Source organism: Ornithorhynchus anatinus, chromosome 3, assembly GCF_004115215.2.
Source record: "Ornithorhynchus anatinus isolate Pmale09 chromosome 3, mOrnAna1.pri.v4, whole genome shotgun sequence".
In the NCBI taxonomy this organism is placed as follows: domain Eukaryota; kingdom Metazoa; phylum Chordata; class Mammalia; order Monotremata; family Ornithorhynchidae; genus Ornithorhynchus; species Ornithorhynchus anatinus.
The window spans coordinates 78,376,444-78,388,842 of NC_041730.1; the positions used below are offsets into that span (position 1 = coordinate 78,376,444).

The following is a 12,399-nucleotide window of genomic DNA, read 5'->3' on the forward strand; positions in this document are numbered from 1 at the left end:
TAACTGAGGCACAGAGAAGTGAAGTGACTTCCCCGAGGCCACTTAGCAGACAAGGGGCAGAGCTGGGATAAGAAGCCATGACCTTCTGACTTTCGGAAGGAGTTTTGGGGGTCTGGGGAGGGAGGGAGGACTAAATAGAACAATACAAGGAGTACCTACTGGAGAAAGAGTCCTTCTAACAGAGCTTTTAAAATGAGGTTGCAAAAGGAGGCCTCAAGATAACAAGGCAACTGAGAGGGTGAGAAACCTCAAAAACACAACCTGCCCCCCAGCAGTGGAGAACACTCTATAGGAAAAGAGAGAGGTGGACTCTCCTCTTCTTCAATCTCCTTGTCTTCTCCCACATCGTCACTGATTATAAAACAAAACTGAAACTAAAAGCCTAAAGCCTCCCACATGAGTGAAGGACTGAGAGAATCTCAACTGGCATTAGGATGGGGCATTAGGACATATAGGAAGAAGTCACATTAGACAAGAGTTTCTCAGGCAGCCTCAATCCAGTATTACTACTAGTAGTAAGACTAGTCATGATATTTACTGTACTGCTGTATGCTGTACTGTTGTCTTATGCTGTCAGGTTGTGTCCGACCCATAGCGACGCCATGGATGCATCTCTCCCAGAACATCCCACCTCCATCTGCAATCATTCTGGTACTATATCCATACAGTTTACTTCATAAAAATATGGAAGCAGTTTACCATTACCTCCTTCCGTGCAGTAAACCTGTGTCTCCACCCTCGACTCTTTCCCATGCCGCTGCTGCCTAGCACAGGGGAGTTTTGGCTTGTAGCAGATTGCCTTCCTCTCGCTAGCCACTGTCCAAGCTAGCAATGGAATGGATATGCCTCTGCTTGACTCTCCCTCCCATAGCTGAGACTGGTAGAGTACTGGAAACTCTCCAGGTGTGACCCTGAGAGGTGATGCTGTACTAGGTAGTTAGAGAATGTCTGAAGCAAGAAGGGATCCTGCACTTTTCTAAGAGGTTTCACCCCAAAACTAAGCAGCCCCCGGTTACATGATTTGACCAGCACAGATGACTCAGAAAAAGAATAACACATTCCTCTGAACAACAACAATAGAAAGAACCTTGGCATGTTGTCGAGTTAGAGCCTGTGACTTTTCTTACTGAGGCTGTGAAGGAGGCATAGGTAGACTCTAACGGCCTGGCCCATGATAGGTTGACACCCAGCCCAGAGGATTGAGGACTCCACTTGCTGCTGCTGCTGCTTGTCGAATGTTCCAACATCCTCAGAAGGATACCAAATAATTTTCCCACTAGGATTTGCATTTACTCATCTTTGGATTCAGAAAGATACCAGAACAGGGGAACATCCAAAGGAGAAGAGAAAAATCACTGCACAGAGTTCTTGCAGCACATGCAGCTCTACTCCAGTTCTGACTCATAAAGGGTGATGCTTGAGAGAAAAGCAGAGAAGATACCTGCTTTTCAGTAGAACTCACCTTGGGTGAACAGGCCCCTCCAGCCTCATTGACTGATCTGTTAAACAGCGAGAGAAAACTCCTTTCTTTGGCCTGTGGACTTTTTTTAACATTTTTTCCTCTTCCTTCTCCTCACTCCCTTCCCTTCAGAATCTGGCAGTTGATCCTTGAGGTTTGAGCCTAATTTGTTAGATCAGGTCTTCATGCACTGCATAACCTCCTTATTCAGTGGACATGTTAGAAGAACTTCAGTAGTATTAACATACATACATAGTACTGGGATCCTGAAGGCTCATTTCTAATATAAGGTGAGCACAAACACGGCGCCTCTTCTGAGACTTCTCTAATGACCAGTTTTAGTGGAAGGGAAAACTACTGCATCCAGCTCTTGATAATCAACCGTTAAGGTAATGATGCTTTCAATCACCCTGATGATGTTGATGACAATGATTAAATTGGCTACTTAAGGAATTTCCTTGATTAAAGTGCCATTAAATACATTAGAATTCCCTCTCCCCTCCTGCCCCCACCAAGCTATAGCTTCAGGCATCTATTCAGTTTAGAGGGTTGCCTTCTTGCATACTTCCACAGAAGGAGGGATATTAACTCCCTAGAATGTCTTAGTGGGGGCAGGGGAAAGTTCTCAAGCTTTGCATCTGTAAGAATAATGCCTTCATAAGGCCACTCTATAAAGACTGTTTAATGACTGAAACCAGGTCTTGACCCATAGAGCCATGTAACCAACAGAAACAATTACCTGGAAAACATCTAGCCCCAACCCACTTTAATCTGAATTATCTGCATGAATTATCTGCTCAACTCCCCACTTCTCTGGAGTTAGGAAAGAACTAGCTCTTGTCTGAATTATCCCATCAGGGAATATTTGAAAAAGACAAATTTTTTTATGGTATTTGTTATATGCTTACTATGTGCCAAGCATGACACTAAGTGCTGGGGTAGAAACAGTCCAAGTTCCACATGAGGGTCAGAGTATTAACCCCCATTTTACAGATGAGATAACTGAGGCACAGAGAAAGTGAGTGACTTACCCAAGGTCACACAAAAGACAAGCAGTGAAGCTGGGAATAGAACCCAGGCCCTTCTGACTCCCAGACTTATCCTCTATCCACTAGACCACCTTTTGATTATGCTGTGATCTTAACTAGAGTCTAAACTCAGTACCCTGACCTGAGACATCTGGCCAATCGAAGCAAATAATAATAATTGTGGTATTTGTTAAGTACTTACTAAGTGCCAACCAGTATACTAAACATGGGGTAGATAGTAATCGGTTCGTACATCATTGCTGTTCCATATGGGGCTCTCAAGAATCTCTCTTGAGAAATATCATTGCCAGCTGGAGCCTTCTCACTGCCTTCATGTATAATTAAAGCCTCAGAATTAATGAGCCAGGTAGGTGAAGGGTTGATCAAGACCCAAGGAACTGCATGCGGTTCAACAATTTACTCCAGAAACCACCAGATTAAGCAGTTATTGGTGTTAACCTCAACTAGGACCCTTAAACTTCCCTAACCTCACCATGACCACTCAATGGCTGCCCTCCAGTCAACTCATTCCTGTCCCTCCTTCCCAGCACTTTACCTCCTCCCCCTGTCTCCAACACCTCCCCTCTCCCCCCCCATCCAATCCCTGTTATCCTGTCCCGGCACCGCCTCTCATCCCTTCCCCAATGCCAGTATCTGTCAACTCATTCCCATCCAAACCTTCCCCACCCCTCATAACATCCTCTCCCCCAGAGCCACCCGTATACCCCAGCCTCAGTCAAGTGCTTCCTGTGGAATCCCCACTCCATCGGAGGAAAGCTTCCCTTCATCCTTGACCTGTTCCTGACCTACTCACTGCTCGCCCTTGCCATCACTAAAACATGGCTCTCCCCATATGACACAGCCTCCCCTGCTGCTCTCTGTAGCAGGGACCTCATCTTCACCTACTTGCCAAGACTCACTGGGAAAGTGAGGAGGAGTTGGGTTCTTTCTAGTTTCCCAATACCATTTTCACACCATTCCACCGCCCCCCATCCCTTTCTTTCCCTTCCTCTGAAGCCCATATTATCCACCTCTACCATCCACTCCAGATACTAGTCACAGTCATCTACCACCACCACCCCCAGGGCCCATCTCCAACATTTTGAACCATTTTGATCCCTTTCTCACATTCCTTCTCTGTTTCTCCATCCCTGCATTGATCCTTGGGGACTTCAATATCCACATAGTTGTTCCTGAAAACCCTTCTGCTACCCTCTCTCTATCACTCCTCAACTCTACCAACCTTCCACTCCACCCCAGCTCTCCTACTCACTAACATGGACACACACACAATCTCTTCATCTCTAGTCCCTGTACAATCTCTACTATCTCCAACTCTGAAATCCCTCTTTCCGACCACAACCTCCTCTATCACCCACATACCTCCTCCCCACAGATCTGTCCTGTTCCCCCAAAGAGACCTCTGATCTTTTGGCCCCATCCAATTTTCTCAAAGCACCATGCCCCATTTACACTCCATACTCAAGCTACTTTCCCTTGTTGACAAGTGACACTTTGTACATCACCCTCTCTCCCCATTCCACTGTCGATCTTGGACCACTATCCCACAGTCCTAGATCACCTCCACAGTCTGCTTCCTTCACTTCTGTGCATGAGTCGCAGAGCACTGCTGGTGGAAATCTAGATATCAGGCTGACTTAGTCCACCTCAAGTTCATCTTTGCATGCTTTAACTCATCCCTCTCCTATACCTGGCAAAATTATTTCTCCATCCTTATTGACACCCACACACATTACCCTTGCCAGTTGTTGCAGATATTTAACTCCCTTCTCAAACTCCCTGGAACCCCTCCTCCCTCATCCCTCATCCTTAATGACCTGACTATCTCCTTTATTGAGAAAATTGAAACTACTTTGAGTTTCAGGGAGTTTCAGTTTTAGGGAAGCTTGGTCTCCCTAAAATCTCCAGTCCCTCCCTCCTCCTGCCCCTTCTTCAACTCTCTTATCCTTCCCAGCAGTATCTCAAGAGGGGATCTCCTGCTTTCTCTCAAAATCCACCCCCTCCACTTACTCATCCGACCTCATCCCTTCCTACCTTACCAAAACACTTGCTCCCTCCCTTCTTCCCTCCATAATGACCATCTTCAACTGTTCACTTTCCAATCGTTTCTTCCCCACCTCTTTCAAACATGCCATGTCTCCCCTATTCTAAAAACCCTCTCTCAACCCCATAGCTTCTTCCAGCCATCTCCCCATCTCCCTCCTACCATTCCTCTCCAAACTCCTTGAATGAGTTTTCTACACCTGCTGTCTCAAGTTCTCTACTTGAACTCCTCCAATCTGGTTTCTGCCCCCTTCACTTCACAGAAACCACCATCTCCAAGGTCAAAAATGATCTCCTTCTTGCCAAATTCAATGGCAATACTCCATTCTCACCCTTCTCGACAACTCAGTTGCTTTTGACACTGCTGTCTTCTTCTCCTGGAAACATCCAACCTTGGCTTGACACTGTCCCCTCCTTATTCTCCTCCTATCTCTCTGGCTTCTCATTCTCAGTCTCTTTCACAGGCTCCTCCTCTGCCTCCAATGTCCTAATTGGGGGGACACCTCAAAGTTCATTTCTGGGTCCCCTTCTATTCTCCATCTACACCCACTCCTTTAGAGAATTCATTTGTTCACATGACTTCAAGTACCAATTCTATGCAGATGTTCCCCAAATAATAAAAATAATAATTTTGGTATTTGTTAAGTGCTTACTATATGCTGAGCATTGTTCCAAGCGCTGGGGTAGATAAAGGATAATCAGATTGTCCCACGTGGGGTTCACATATTTTTTTAAAATCCCAATTTTTACAGATGAGATAACTGAAGCACTGAGAAGTTAAGTGACTTGCCCGTGGTCACACAGCAGACAAGTGGAGGAGCTGGAATTAGAAACCATGACCTCTGACTCCCAAACCTGTGCTCTTTCCACTAAGCCACGCTGCTTCTCTAATTATCAGCCCTGATCTCTCTCCCTCTCCGAGTCTCATATTTCCTCTTGCCTTCAAGACATCTCTACTGGGGTATCTTCCTGACACCTCAAACTTGATATGTCCAAAACAGAATTCCTTATCTTCCCGCCCAAACCCTGTCCTCCCTCTGACTATCACTGTAGATGCACCACCATGCTTTGTGTCTCACAAGCCCATAAACTTGGCATTATCCTTGACTCCTCTCTTTCATTCAACCCACCAATTCCATCTATCACTAAATACTGTCAGTTCAACTTTCACAACATTGCTCAAATTGTCCTTTGTTTTCCAACCAAGTTGTTACCCTGTTAATCCAAGCACTTATCCTATCCTGTCTTGATTACTGTATCAGCCTCCTTGCCTACTTCTCTGCTTCCTTTTTGACCCATAGTAAGAGTTCATCAAATACAATAAAAAAAAATCTTAGGTAGCCTCTAAATTCTACCTGCATTCCAGCATTGCTAAACGTCACCTATCTCCAGTAGGTTTTTTTCATTTTTTTAAATTTACACAGACACAGGCACAGTGAAAGAATGGATACCTCTGCTACACACCTTTAATGTGTAGATGGCAGTGGAAGGTGATTTTATAAGGGCACAATTTCAACTTAGTATTTGGAACCACAAACGTAATCTTTATGGGCAACTGAAGATATAATTTCTGCATTCTCACACACAGTGCTTCAATCTTCTTTCTGGGAAAGTAATAAATAATAATTTCTTAACAATGATAAATGAAATAGAATAAGCCAGCTACTGGTGTCAAATGGAATTCTTAATCAGAATTTTATGAACTACATTCACTAGATTCTTGGTTGCTTGATAGGAAATAAGGTCGATAAAGTAAGCAAAGCTCCTTGGCATGCCAGAGGCCAACTGTTTTCATGGATGGCTTCATTCTTAGGAACATCTGTCAAATTTTAAAAATCATAGATAGGATAAGCATCCATTTTGGGAATAAGAAAATGATGCCCAAGAAAGTTGCCATTTGCCCATGGGTGAAAGGGAAATGAGGAAGAAATGGGTATGTTAGCTTGATTCTGTTGAGTAAACATGTATAATCTGTAAAAGAGAAAGCTTGGAGGCAGTAAATAAGTGTACTGATTCCAGTACCCTAGAGTTTCTTCCTCCAAAACATAGACCCCTTTACAGAAGCATGTAACAAGGCAAATTATTAATCAAGGCAAAATGCCTTTCCAAAAGCAAAGGAAATTGAGTAATTCTTCCTTTCCCAGAGCAACACAAACATCCTTTAAAATGAACTCAGAAAGACTGAATCTACAATCAACTTCTGGAGTAAATCAATCAATTAATCGATGTATTTACTGAGTGCTTTTTTGTGCAGAGTACTGTACTAAGAACTTGGGAGAGCATAATACAATAGAGTTCATAGATATTGATTAATTCATTCAATCATATTTATCGTGTGCTTACTGGGTACAGTGCACTGTACTAAGCGCTTGGGAGAGTACAATACAACAATAAACAGACATATTACCTGCCCACAATGAACTTACAGTCTTGGGGGTGGGAACAGTCATCAGTAAGAATGAATAAAATTCAGGTATATACATAAGTGCTGTGGGGCTGGGGTGGGGGAAGAACAAAGGGAACAATTCAGGGTGATGCAGAAAGGAGTGGGAGATGCGGAAAGGTGGGGCTTAGTCTGGGAAGGCCTTTTGAAAGAGATATGCCTTCAGTAAAGCTTTGAATTGGGAGACAATAACTGTCTGTCAGATTTGAGGGCATCCCAGACCAAAGGCAGGATGTGGGGTATATACAAGTTAAGCAGTTTGGACACAGTCCCTAACTCACTTGGGGCTCACCGTCTAAGTGGGAGGGAAAACAAATATTTAACCTCACCAGCTCTGAAATTTCACTCTCTGACCATAACCTCCTGACCTGTCTTCTCTCCACATGCATCCTCCCTGCAAATTTGTCCTGTTCCCCCATGGAGACCTCCTATCTTTCAACCCAGTACAATTTTCTAAAGTCATAATGCTCTATTTGATCTCCATAACTAATCTATCTTCATTTGTGAAGTAGCATGGCCTAATGGAATGAGAATGGGCCTGGGAGTCAGAGAACCTGGGTTCTAATCCACTTCTGCCACTTGTTTGCTGTGTGTCCTTGGGCAAGTCGCTTTACTTCTCTGTGCCTCAGTTATCTTATCCGCAAATTGAGGATTGAATACTACTCCCTCTTACTTATACTGAGAGCTCCATGAGGGATAGGGACTGTGTCCAACCTACTCCAGAGCTGAATACAGTGCTTGTCACATCGTAAAAGTTAACAAGTACCATAATTAGTTATTATTCTTTTTGAAACACAAATCGTTGTCCTCAACAATGCTCTCTCCACTGAACTTAATTCCCTTTCTCTCCTTGCACTGATCTCGTATCACCAACACGCAAATCTAGATCACTTTTTCAGTATGATTCCACCTTCTTCGTGTTCCAGTGGTGAGTGCTGCTGATGGAAATCCACACATTGGGCCAACCTCCAACTCTTGACACTAATGACCTTACCACATATTTGTTGATAAAATTGAAAATGTCAAGCATGATCTCCCTAAAATCTCCTCTGCTCATCTCCACTCCCACCCTCCTCTCTACCATCTTTGACTCTCCCATCTTTCCTTGAACCCATGCAATCTGACTTCTGCCTCTTTCACTCCTTGGAATAAATATGATTGATGGAAACAGCCCTCTCTGAGGTAATTAATGACCTCTTTTTTGTTAAATCCAGTGACCTCTACTTGATCCAAATCCTCCTCAACCTTTCTGCTGCCTTTGACACTATGAACGAGCCCCCTCCTCCTGGAAATATTATCTAATCTTGGCTTCACCACAACTGACCTCTCCTGATTTTCCTCCTATTTCTTTGACCTCTCCTTCTCAGTCTCTTTACAAACTTCTCTTCTACCTTCCACCCTCTAACTTATAGGGGAATCCCTTAAGGCTCAGTTCTGGATCCCTCTTTGTTCTCTATATAAAACCACTCCTTTGCAGAATTCATTCACTCCTATGGCTTCAGTCACTACCTTTTCATGGATGATTCCCAATTCTACATCATAAACCCCAATCTCTTTCCTTTTTTTATGGTAGTTGTTAAGCATTTACTATGTGCCAAACAATATTCTAAGCACTGAAGTAAATATAAGGTAATCAGGGACAAGGACTTCTTACCCCTTTCTATCTGACAGTGCACCACTCTCACCATCTTCAAATCCTTACTAAATTCATATCACCTCTAAGTGGCCTTCTTGACTAACCTCTAATTTCCCACTCTATTCGACCTCCATCTGCATTGTCTATGTTCTTAGGTTTGTCCAAGCAGGGAAGTCCCAGGGACAGTCACTGACCTACATGAGGCTCAAAGTCTTAATCTCCATTTTACAGATGAGGTAACTGAGGCCCAGGCAACTGAGACAAGTGACTTGTCCAAGGTCCCACAGCAGACAAATGGTAATGCTGAGATCAGAACCCAGGGCCTTCTGATGTCCAGGCCTGTGTCCTATGTGCTAGGCCATGCTGCTTCTCTCTTCTCCTTCTCTACAGTCTCATAATTCCTCATATGCTTTCAGGACATCTCTACTTGGGTGTTCCACTGAAACTTCAAATTAACATGTCCAAAATAGAAATTACCATCTTCCCACCCAAATTCTATCCGCCCCATGACTTTTCCGCACTGTAGACAACACCATCGTGTTCTGTGTTTCACAAACTCATAAACTTAACATTACCTTTGACTCATTTCTTTCATTCAACCTGTATATTCAGTGCATTGCTAGAATCTATGTCTTCCTCTCCATCCAACCTACTATCACAATGTTCCAAATGCTTATCCTATCCCAAATTGACTACTACATTAGACTCCTTGAGGACCTCCCTGCCTCTTATTTCTCCCCTTTTCCATTCCATTCCTCACTTTGCTGCCTGGATCATTTTTCTAAAAAAATATTTATTCCGTGTCTTTCTTCTTAAGAACTTCCAGTGGTTCCTTAAACCACTTCTGCCTCAAAAAAATTCTTGTTATTATTTTAAGGTACTCAATCAGCTCTCCCCCTCCTACTTCACCTACCTCACCCTAATCTGAACATTGTACTCCTCCAACACTAACCTACTCTCTGTACCTCAATCTTATCTATTCCACAAATGAGCCTTTGCCCACATCTTCTTCCTGGCCTGGAAATCCCTCTCCCTTCAAATATAACTTACTAACTACTCTCTCCAGCTTCAAAGCCTTCCTAAAATCAAATCTCCTCCAAGACACTTCCCCTAACTAAGCCCACATTTCCCCTGTTCACCTTGCCTTTTCCCCTGTTCACCCTCCCTTCTGTGTTACCTATGTACTTGGATCTATGATCCTTAAGCACTTTGATACTCATCCCACCCCAGGCCCCATAGAATTTATGTATCTATCTTCATTCTCTGCCATTCCCCTCTCTGTTATTGATTTTACTGTCTATCTTCCTCTCTAGAATGAAGGTTTCTTGTGAACTGGGATCATGTCTACCAATTCTAATACATTATATTCTCCCACACAGTACAATGCACTGCACAAACTCAGTGTTCGAAAAATGCCATTGGTTGATTGATATGTAAATAAGTGCTGAAGAGTTGAGGTGGGGTGAGTATCAAAGTGTTTAAGGGGTACAAACTCAAGAACATAAGCAATGCAGATGTAGGGTGAATAGAGTGAAAAATCAGGGGTTAGTCAGGTAAGGCCACTTGGAGATGATATGAATTTAGTAGGGCTTTGAAGATGGTGGGAATGATGGTATGTTGACTATAAAGGGGTAGGAAGTTCCAGGCCAGAGAGGAGATGGCAGCAAGGGGTCAATGGTGAGACAGACAAAGATTAGTAGGTTGGCATTAGATGAGTGAAGTGTGTGGACTGGTTATAGTAGGAGATTAGTAAGGTACAGTAGGAGAGGAAGAGTTGACTGAATACCTTAAAGCCAAAGGTAAAGAGTTTCTGTTTGATACACAGGTGAATGGGAAACTATTGGAGAGTTTTGAGGAGTGGAGAGATGTAGACTGAATGGACTTTTAGAAAATATGTTCCAAGAAATAGAGTAAAGCATGGACTGGAAAGGGGAGAGAAAGGAAATAGAGAGTTCAGCAAGAAGACTTATAGTGTAGTCAACTGGGGACACACCTGCTTGGATCAGCATGGTAGCAGTCTGATGGAGATGAAGGGACAGATTCTAGAGATAATGTGAAAGTAGAATTTACAGAGTTTGGTGATACACTGCATATGAAAGTTGCATGAGAGAGATGAGTTAAAGTTAATGCCAAGATTATGGGTTGTGAAACAGGGAGTATCGTGGTGTTGTCTATAGTGATGGGAAAGTCAAGAGGAGGATCGGGATCTGGCTTGGGTGCAAAGTTGGAAAGTTCTGTTTGGGGCATGTTAAGTTTGAGATATCAGTGAGTCATCCAGGTAGAGATATCCTGAAGGCAGGAGGAAATGTAAGACTATGAACAAGGTTAGAGATCAGGACTGGAGATGTAGATTTGGGAATCATCCACTGAGAGGTGGTAGTTGAAGCATAGAAATGAATGATTACTGCAAGGGAATGAGTATGGATGGATAAGAGAGAGGGACCCACAATTGAGCTTGAAGAGGCTCCAACAGTTGGGGTGCAGGAAACAGAGAAGGAGCTGAGTTAAGGGCTCCAAATGTGCACTTCCATGAGTCTTGGGTACAGGTTGGGTGTAAATTTAATCTGCTTCTCACAGAGCATAAACTACTTCTTGGTTGCAACCCAGGTTGCTTTGGCTCCATTTTGGGCCCTTTGATAATGTTTAATACACTGAAATCCCCACTAGTACTTGTCAAAATAATAGTAATAATTGTGCTATTTGTTAAGCAATTACTATGTGGCAGACACTGTACTAAGTGTTGGGGTCGACACAAGTAAACCAGGTCAGACAGTCCCTGTCCCATGTGGGGCTCACAGTCTCAATCCTCATTTTACAGATGAGGTAACTGAGACCCAGAGAAGAGAAGTGACTTAACCAAGGTCACACAACAGACAGTTGGTAGAACTAGGATTAGAATCCTTGACCTTCAGACTCCCAAGCTCAGGTTCTATCCACTACGCCATGCTGCTCCTCTGTACTATTAATGTTGTTGGTGTATATATGGAATGAGTCAGCTTCTTCATTTGTGTAAATTTTTCCCTATTAATAAGTTGTTCCCTTCAGAAGCTAGTGTCCTGAAAAAGTACCTCACTGACACTCTTAGTGGCCAAAAGAATTGAATACAGCGTTTAAAATACAGCTGTCAAACTGGGATTAGTTCAACATGGCAGAAATTAGGTTCATTCCCTCAAAATGTACTGTTCCTGAGTATTGACTGAAATGCCAGAAGTAACAAAAGTCAGATTCTAAAGGTGACAGTAAGATCCTAACCTGAGTCTCTGTTAGCAATGTAATCAAATCATCTGGGATCCTACCAACTCTTAGGCACTGAATTTTCCCTAGAGCTTAACACAGTGCTCTGCACAAAGTAAGTGGTCAGTAAAGGCCATTGATTGATTCGTTGGTTTTCACTGGACCTGCTTTTCTGAGAATCAAGAGTCCTAGTTTCCACTGCTGGTTTCTAGTTGCCACACAAGCACTGCAAACCGTAAGTGCTCAGTAAATACCTTCTGTTGATTCACAGTGTACTGAACCCCACTACATTCTGTGTCCCAGCCAGAACATAACGGGCAGGAGCCAGAAAGTGTGAACAGTGCTGGGCAAGCCATTACCACCACAGTCCCTTCTTTGAGCAGGTTCTTGGACCTGAAGACTCCAAACCATGGCTCATCTGTCATTCCTGATGGAAGACTCCATTAATAAGTTCAGTTTAAAATAATTTTGAAAGTACAACTGGTGCCTAATTGCCAAAAATGTCATTAACCCTGTGGCTAAGAAACCGATGAAG

The 12,399-nt window shown here is 43.3% G+C and overlaps 1 non-coding gene across 1 annotated transcript; it reads right to left on the reverse strand.

Annotated features, from left to right (window-relative positions):
- Positions 1-783: 783 nt before the first annotated feature.
- LOC114810706 lies at positions 784-921 on the reverse strand. The gene has a single exon (XR_003758401.1). It is a non-coding gene; the product is annotated as a small nucleolar RNA SNORA7 (small nucleolar RNA).
- Between the last annotated feature and the right edge of the window lie 11,478 nt (positions 922-12,399).